We start from the raw sequence: 9,455 nt of genomic DNA, 5'->3' as shown, positions 1-9,455 counted from the left end.
GTTCCCCTCCCCCTCCCCACTCCTACTGACCCCCGCCCCCTGACACGGTAGGAAATTAACTCAGGTCTTAGGAGCTTGCTGGAAAGAATGATAACTGGGAGTCAGCAATTCTAGCCTTGACTCTTTTGCTATCTTCCTGTGTGATCTTTAGTGAGATGCTCAACCTTTCTGTGCCTTTGTTTCCTTATCTCCAAAGTAACCTTTAAAGAGGATCCCTTCACATCACTACTGTGAAACCAAATGGGTGTCGTGGATGCAAAAGCAGCTGGCAGGGTATAAATTATGATACGTGTGTAAGACGTTGTTGTCGTTAGGCTGAGAGCATCCCAGGGACTCCAGGGCCCTGCCTTCCTACCCTCATCCCTGTCCATGGTGCTTCCTCTTACCCGCAGCACTGGTGGCCCTGGCGGATGCTCTTCACCCGCTGCAGCCTCTTCTCCGCAGTGGGTCCACTGAGGCCCAGAGGAGCCCAAGGTTGGCGTGAAGCTCAGAGTCACAGCACCCCTAGGAGCTGGAGTCCATCCCTGGTCAGAGGTGCAGGGATACAGCCAGTGTGGCCCGTCTCCAGAGCCCAGAAGGTCTGCATGCCAGGGCATGGCTGCTTCTAGCTGGAGGCTCTGACCACTTGCCCCCACCCCCTATCCCAGAGGGTGAGCTGTGGTCTTGGTTATGAAATGTGGTCACTCAGTGGGGCAGTATCTGTGTCCCTCTGCAGCGAGGTTTGCAGAGTACCCTTGTCTCTCACTCTGAGTGAAGGGCAGTGAAAGGAGGCTGCAGGTGGGTGGCCTTTCTGGAGCCCCAAACCCACAGCACACTGGAAGCCACCCAGGGACCTGGGCTACAAGAGTTGAAGAATATCCCCAGTAGGCATGGCCTTGTTCTTTGTGGGTTTCATTGGTGGAGGGAAGACACCCAGGTCCTTCTTTCCGGGGCAGTCTGAACTCTGGGGATGAGCTGAACTCTGAATGGTGGGTAGAATGAGTGACTGAGAAGTGGTCTTTCGGGCAGATGAAATAAACTATGCAGAGGTAAGAAGATTAAGAACAAACGTGTGTGTGTTTGGAGGGAGGCATGCATGCAGAAGGCTGAGGGTAGGGTTGGTGGGTGGGACATTGGCAGTGAAGACCCTAGCTGAGGTAGTCTATATAGTCACCTGGAGTTATAAGACCTAATAATAAAAGAGAGAGAGAGAAAAAAAAAGATGGCTGGAAAGTTCTAGAACAGCTAGGACTTGAACCTGTGTCTCTGGCCCAGGAGTCATCGGGCCTCTGTTCTTCCTGCAGGTCTCACTCTGAAGCAGCAGGGCACTCGGAAGGCCACACCACCTCCAAGGAGCAGGCCCAGCCAGGAGAAGGTAAGAGATGGCGTGGAGCCCTCCAGAGCCTGCAGCGTGAGCACCATCTGCAGCGCGTTGGACCTGGAGCCTCCAAGGCAGGACTGCTTCACTGGGGAGACTCAAGAGGAATTGATACTTCGGCCCCCAGTGACATGTACACGGTGTAATGACAGGTAATGAACCTGAGGTTCATCAATCCTTTCTGAATAATGTGGCAGGGAGGAGAATATATCAGCCTGGAGTAGACATACAATGTCAACTCTTGGGAAGATAACTATGCAAACAGAGCAGAGTAAGGCCTGATAAGATGATAGATGGATGCTTTATAGTTATTAGTTTCTGCCCCAAGCGCTTGCTGGAGTTAGCACCAGAAGATTTAGCATCAGGCAGGTTCACTTACTCTACCTTGTAGGAAGGCATGATGCCATTATGGATGTATCACCTCCTGTTTTAAGACCTCAGAGTAACAAATCAAGGAGTCATCATTTCCCATAGCTCCCTTGGGAGGCAGGGCATGAATGCTGGTGGGGAAACAGAGGCAGCAAGACAGGCAGGAACTCTTTCCTATATTGGTGATACCTGAGGGACAGACCTGGAGGCCCTATTGGCTGAGAAGTGTTCTGGGTTGGATCAGATTTCTTGAATGACAGGTGAGGTAATGAGTTGGTATTTCTTGTTAAAAAGGAAGTAGGGACTTTGTGGCTTCCTTCAGCCCTCCAAAGATGCCAGGGCAAGTAGCAGATGATCAAGGTTGGCTAGGGGAGGTCATGAGTAGGGGTCTGGAGAGCTCAGGAAGGGGCTGGCAGACACTCTAGGTCTAGCAGGTAATTGGAGGAGATCAGCCATGGCAGAAAACATTAAGAAGGTCCTCAGAGTCTAGAGGACAAAGCCCTGAGGCAAAAGGACCAGGATCTAGTGGGATGGAGACCCCAAAGATGAGTTCTGATCTGATGGAGGGCCTGTTCCCATTGGCCACCTGGTGGAGAACCTGTTCCCACTGGCCATTTGGCCACTGTATCATACTGGGTACTACTCTGGCCATTTCCACCATGGGGTAAACAACAGGCTAGGGTGGGAGCAAAAATAGCTTGGGCCTTGGGAAACTGACCAGGGCAGGGGGAGAAAGCCAGTGGCCTGGGGCAGGAGGCCCAAGTGGGTGGGGCAAATTCCATTCCTGTGCAGGCCAGTGTCAGGGTCCATGAGGCTTAGCCAAAGGGTGGGGAGGGGCAGAGTCTTAGGACTTCTGGGTGGCCTTGTTCTAAATCAGGCAGAAAGAATAAGATGAAGAAGGAATCCAGAATACAGCCCAATTCTAGCAAACGGATCAGCTTCAGGCACCAGGCAGGCCCAGGACTTGACTTTTGTCTATATGAACAAATGGAAGGGGAATCGAACTTTGGGGTGGGGGGGATCCCAGCGAGGATAGTCAGGGGTCTGGCTAGGCCTGGGGGGACTTTGCTAGGGAGCTGGCATCTTCATAATTTCCTGGGGCTAGCTGTGTCCCCAGGCACCCTAGACCCTAGTGTACTGGCCCTGGGCTATCCTCAGACCCCTGTCTCTCAGTGGAAGAGCTGGTCTGTGCATTTTCAGCTTGGCTAAGGACCTGGGCAGGGCTGAATCTGCGGGGCCTTGTGATGGGAAGTAATGGGGGCAGGAGGAGGCAGAAAAAGCCCAGCCCTGCAGGTGTGTGTGTGTGTTAAGTCGCTTCGGTTGTATCCACCCGTTTGTGACCCTATGGACTGTATGCAGCCCACCAGGCTCCTCTGTCCATGGGATTCTCAGGCAAGAATACTGGAGCCATGCCCTCCTCCAGGGGATCTTCAGGTGGGTGGGTGAGGACTTCTCCTGTGTGCAGCCTTAAGAAGGTTAGGGGCAAAATACATTCTGATTAAGTCAAGAAAGAACAGCAGATTGAATCTATCAGAAGGTTCTTAACCTAGTTTCTCAATATTTACCAAGTACCTGTTTTGCACTCGGCACCATGCTAGTGCCAGACAAAGATGCATGAGGTGTGTCTGCTCCCAGGGGAGGGAATAAAGGGCAGAGGGAAAAAGCATGGGAGTAGAGACAGATCCCAGATTCTGGGAGCCTCAGGCTCCTGTCTTCAAAATGGTAACAAGACTTCCTCACTCATAGGCTGGTTGGGAGAATTAAATAAAACGAGACATGCAAAGCACCCAGCACTGCAACTGGCACCATAATAATTGATCAGTCATTTAGTTTGCTTCCATTGTTCTGCTCTTGGAGGAGCTCATAGTCTGCAGGCAGGAGGGAGTAAAGAAGTCTGGGAGAAACGCATCTGAATTCCCAGGACTTCCAACCGTGAACTGGTTTGAAGCCGGACATGACCGATCGACTTAACACAGTTGAGGCCTGGGCTTTGGAAACCTGGTTCTCAGCATTCCTCTGGCTGTGGAAAATGTGGTTTAAGGTGGATCCAAACACTCGGAAATGGTGACTGCGTGCAAGTGCTTTGGCAGTGGCTGGGCCCGGAGATGCTTTCTGGGCACTGAGTAGGGTACAGGGTGGGAGGGGCGTGCCCAGGAATTTACAGAAACATTGAGAAGAGAGGACGTTCTCAGAATACTTGGAGAGTCTTGCCTCCTTGGCTTCCAGTGCTGTCCACGGGAGGGGAGTGGGGCGGGGTGAGGTGGGTACAGAAACCGGAGCAAGACTTGGGACCTGGAGAGGGACTGTCCAGAGACCAAGCATGAGCCGCACACATGGTTTTAAATTTGAAGCAAGTAAAATGAATTGTAATGACATTTCCTTGAACTCAGTGTGTTCAAAGTATTATCACTGCAACATAGAGTGAATATAATGATTAGTAACAAGATAATTCATATTCATCTTTCTGAACATAGTCTTTGAGGTCCAAAGTGCATTTGGTACTTCCAATTATCTTGGGTTTGGACCAGCCACATTGCAAGTGTTCAGTAGCACCTGTGGCCTGTGGCTACTGTATTGGTTAACCCGTGTCTAGAATTCAGAGCAGCTTGTTCAGGGGCACCAGAAGCCAGGTGTATCCAGAGCTAAACAACAGGATCTACTATTCTGTCCTCTTCTCGTGATACCTCTGAAATGAATTCTTAGGGAAACTGGCTTGAAGAATCAGAGATGTCTTGAATTACTTGTTCTGGATGGTAACGTATGTCCTGGCCTGGCCGTGGAGCCTCCTAGCTAACTTTGGGACACCACCACTTCCAGGTCTGGGGCTGACCCCCGGCAGTTCCCAAAGCTCTCTGAGCTTCAGAACCTGCTTTGGGAGTGGCACTAAGAAGGTCTATTTTACTGGGTAACTGTGAGAACTAAAGAAAATGATGATTACTTGGTGACATTCCATGCCAAGAAATAAGCTTTTTATTGTGAGGACTGATGCTGAAGCTGAAACTCCAATCCTTTGGCCACCTGATGCAAAGAACTGACTCATTGGAAAAGACCCTGATGCTGGGAAAGATTGAAGGTGGGAGGAGAAGGGGACGACAGAGGATGAGATGGTTGGATGGAATCATTGACTCAAGGGACGTGAATTTGAGTAAACTCCAGGAGTTGGTGATGGACAGGGAGGCCTGACATGCTGTGGTCCATGTGGTCGCAAAGAGTTGGACACGACTGAGCAACTGAACTGAACTGAAATTAAATAAAACCAAGTGGTGTTCCCACTATGGGCTAAGTTTGGCAAAAGTTTCCTGGTAGGATTTTCTATAGTTCTGTCCTTAACCTTTCTGTTGTATGAGGACCGTGCATTTTCATAGGGCAGGACAAAGGGGCAGGGACGAGCCTGGATCTTCGCCCAGGGTGGTGTGGCGGCTGTCTGTGGCCCTCCTTGTCCAGAGCCGTGTGGTTGGTCACCTGGAGGAGGCAGGCCCTGAAGGCAGCTTGCAGCCCTATGTCAGCTCTATCATAGGGAATGCTGGGGTCCCCAGACTTTTAGCTTTAGAGTGCGGACACCACTGTGGTGCTGTGTTTCAGGGCTGAGGGTTGCCGGCCACCCGAGGACCCATTACCTAAGCCATCCCAAGTGTTTTGGAAGCTGACTCAGGTATCCTACTCCAAAATCTGCTTGTCCTTCTTCCCATCCCTCCCGTCCCTGCCTTTGAAACAAAGATCCGTCCCTACCCCACCTGCCTCCTTTCTTTCCAAAGCCGTAAAAATACAGGCTATTCTCCTTTAGGGCCAGAGAGCCAGTGTCATAGATATGGCTGCTCTTTCTGGGCTTGGAGAGGGTATTTTTCTTTATTACTCTGTGAATGACATCTACTCCAGGCACTGGTTTCCAGCAGCAGCTGAAAACAGTCATTGCTCTGTATGTGAATTAGCATAGCATCCTGACACAGGTCACTGGCACAGGGTTAGCACTCCACAAAATCAAATTCCCCTAAACCTAGCCTCATCTGAAGAATTGGTTAAATAATTCCTGCCTTTGGGGTTTTTCTGAGACACAAATGAGATCGTATATGTGAAAGTCCTTTGTAAAGTTATAAAATGTTATTGAGACTCTTAATTCCCTCTTTGGGGTGTTTTCTTGTTTGAGAGCTGGGTGGGTTCTAACCGTGCCCTCCCGCTCAGCATCACGAGGCAGCCTGGGTCAGCATCACGCACTGTCCTCCCGCCCGCAGGCCCAACGCAGTGCTCCCCTGCCTGCTCCTCCGCAGGCGCTTCTGAACCAACCGGTTGTCTCCTGCGTGTCAGTGGCAGGTTTCCCTGACGTCTTTATTTGCCTTCAGCCTAGTGTGTGGGTCTTTAACTCATCTCCCTGAGTTTGGTATCTCTCCCCAGTTATTAGGAAAGTTCACCTTCTGTCCTTCCTGGGCCTGAGGGGAGAGAGACCTGAAACCAAGGAAGTTCCATAGGGTCCTCTTCACCTACCTGGCTTGGGTTTGGTGAGGATTCTGCGATGGGGAAGGAGGTTTGAAGAGGGTGTCTACCAGCAGGTCCCCTGTCCTCAGGGCTGGTATGGAGGCAGCAGGACTAGGAGGTGCTGGCCGGTGATACAAAGAGTAACCGGGTATCAGCCGTGCTGGAATCAGGGCACAGTCTACAGATGAATGGGATTCTCCAGCCCTGGGGACTGAAGCAGCATTTTCAAGGTTGGGTCAACGCCTGATAGTCTGTGGTTGTGTCAGTGCTCCTTAGATGCTCACTGCAGTCAGCTGTGGGTCCCCTGCTGCGGCCTCACTAGACTGGCGCTTCCTCCCCCAGGGGCAGCTGGCTTCTGGTTCCTGCTTCTCTCCTGGGGCCTGAGCTCTCCAGGCTGTCACGAATCCTGAAGGAGTCTCCAAAGCAGTGTCACGGTGACTTAGCATCTATTTTAAAAGATAATCTATGTCACATGTAGGGGACAGCAAGGAGGGGTGTCATAAAATCAAGCACATTTAGATAGATAAATAGTCTAGATTCTTTCTAAGTTTGTTCATGACCCTCTGCACACCTCTCAACTTCTCCAGGCCTTAATGTTCTCATCTGTTAAATGGGCATGAGAAAGAGCACTGCAATGATTTAATGTTGTTGCCAGGCATCATGCATTCAAAAAGGAAGAGGCACTGTGACTCTTAATCACCAAAGATTTGAGAATATTATGGCAACCCCCTTTTTCCTTACCAAGCCTAGCAGTGTGTAATTCTCTTCAAAATTGGTCTCTTTATTGCTTCCTGGGGGCCCATTGGGAACGGCTTCTGATACATCACCTTAAAACGTTGCAGCAGGGAGAGGCAGAAAGCCACGTTGTCCTTGACTGACAACCTTCATATGAGTACTTTAACAATTTTAATTTTTCATGATTCCTCTGATAAAAATAGTGCCTGACTAAAAACAAATACATTTGTATTTTCCATCTCCTTAATTAGTTTCTAATTTGGGGGCTCTTATTAGCTTAAAATCATCTCACTGAAATGGTCCTTGGATGATAAAAAAACGTGAAAACCACAATCAATTCTAGAGAGATCTTGCTATTTAATTATGCTGATTGGAACACTAGAGACCCCTGGCAAAACGAACCTCTCAGAATAAGCTTGATTTGTGTAATTTGGTTTTTAAAATTTTTGGATACATATTTATCAAGTTCAACTATGTGTTCTTGTTCTCCTTGAGACTGATGGGTAGAGGAATCCATGGGCCGTGGAGACCCTGGGACTCCGGCTAAGTCTGTGCAGTCGCTGCTAGAGCCTGGCCTGAAGGGAACATGGGGTCTCCAGATTGTCTGGTCATTTAAAAATGTCTTTGCTTTTTTATTAAAAAAAAAAAAAAGATCACTCAGAAATAGCCTAGGAAAGGATAAGCTAATAAGAGTTTTGGAGTTTGATGGTAGAGAGAATCCTCCATGAAATCTTGGGTTAGAGATTATCTAGAACCAAATTCTAGAATGTGATATGACTTTGGAGCTGCTAGGAGGACAGATGTGTTCTCCAGCATCCAAACCCATGGATCAGTGTTAGCTTTGCTAAAAGTAGGCAACCAGCTGCTACGTAATGGAAAGGACACAGCACCACCCAGCACATTTTCCCACCATAAAACTGCTCCTGCCTATGACTCTAGCGACCAGCTTATGCAGGAACTGGAGGCATATGGGAAAGCCCAGCACAGGGAGGCCGTCACCAGATCCAGACCGAGAGGGCTCCTTAGGACAATGCCCTAACTTCTCCAAGAAGAGGTCAAGGGAAAATAAAAGGGAGACGTGATGGAATTGTTATGGATTTAAAGTCGTTTAATAGACATACTGACCGAGCACCCTGTGTGGGTCGAGTTTGAATACTGACCCAAGTCCACCTTGATTCTCTCTGAGAGAATCAATATTCGCTCAATAGGAGGTTATTCTAATCTCTCAAATAGGAGATTACAGACAGGCTGGGAGTTAGAGATCCAGGAATTACTGTTAATTATTTTAGGGTATGTGATATTGTGGCAATGTTATATACTGAAGTATTTACAATGATGTCTGGGATTGTCTCTAAAACATTTTAAATTTAAAAGAATGAAGCAAAAACAGATTGTTGAATATTGTTGAAGCTGGTTTGGTGATTGGTGATGGGTACGTGGGGATTTATTGTGCTTTTCTATTTTGTGTGTATTTGAAGTGTTCAATAATAAAAAGTAAAATAATAATTAATGTCCTTATTGACTGGCTGAAGCCTGAAATTTCACCATTAGAGCTTTATTCATCTAACTGAAGCCTTTCTTCCTCTATAATGTATAGCTTCTCTTAGAATATGATTTACCCTTTAGAAACATAACAGTGTTTCAATAGAACATTTCCCCAGTTTGGGATTTTGTAGGTATCCCATGCAAAAGGGTTCCAGGTAAGGTAAATTTGGAAAAGGTAGCATTGAACAAAGCCAAACAGGTTTTCAGAGCCTTGATTAAGCTGTGATAGTGTTAGTCTCTCTTTGTGACCCCATGGACTGTAGCCTGCCAGGTGCCAACGGAGTGTGTAAACATTCCCTTCTCCAGGGAATCTTCCTGACCCAGGGACTGAACCCAGGTCTTCTGCATTGCAGGCAGATTCTTTACCATCTAAGCCACCAAGGAAGCCCTGATTGTACTGTGAATGTATGTTAATACATACTGTGTGTCTTGAGTGGGGGTCGGCTATAGCAGTGCTGTGTTCCCTTAAATAATATGTCATGTGCTTCAGAGCAGATAGAAACTTTCAGCTCCTCTAATGAAAATCAGGAAGGTCAGAAACCTGGGTTCGAGAGCTGTTTCTATTTACTAACTGGTGATTGGTCAATCACTCAAACTTTCTGAGCCTCAGTTTTCTTATCTAGCAAAATGAGCTTCATATCACCTGCCACTTATGTTCCAAGAATATGAAAAGGCTTCAAGCAGTGTAAAGCCCAACACCAAAGGTTAAAATGTATGATTATTATTTGGTGCCATTTTCTGAAACTTGATCCACAAATGTTTGCTTGGAGGCTCATGGCTCTGTGTACAGGTGTGGTCTGATATCACCTAAAAGTAAAGACTGTCCTGGGTGTCATGTGCTTCACAGGTAGAGAAGAGGTGAAAACAAGTTTCCTGCCCTTTGGGAGCTCACGATGAAGCTGGGGGAGAGGGAGTGGCAGTGTGAATACACAGTGACCGCAAAGCCATCTAGCCATAGGGAGAGGTGAAAGGCTCAGGT

At 48.1% G+C, this 9,455-nt stretch overlaps 1 protein-coding gene across 1 annotated transcript in view; it reads left to right on the top strand.

Annotated features, from left to right (window-relative positions):
• Positions 1-982: 982 nt before the first annotated feature.
• ZBTB7C (zinc finger and BTB domain containing 7C) overlaps positions 983-9,455 on the top strand; it is a 305,176-nt gene continuing 296,703 nt past the window's right edge. Inside the window, 1 exon segment of the mRNA XM_010840968.1 lies at positions 983-1,509. The gene's annotated coding sequence lies outside the window, so the exon portion shown is untranslated.

This window comes from Bison bison, unplaced genomic scaffold (genome assembly GCF_000754665.1).
Source record: "Bison bison bison isolate TAMUID 2011002044 unplaced genomic scaffold, Bison_UMD1.0 scf7180017864153, whole genome shotgun sequence".
NCBI lineage: Eukaryota > Metazoa > Chordata > Mammalia > Artiodactyla > Bovidae > Bison > Bison bison.
Note: the sequence above shows the minus strand (reverse complement) of the source record. Positions and strands in the feature narration are given on the sequence as shown.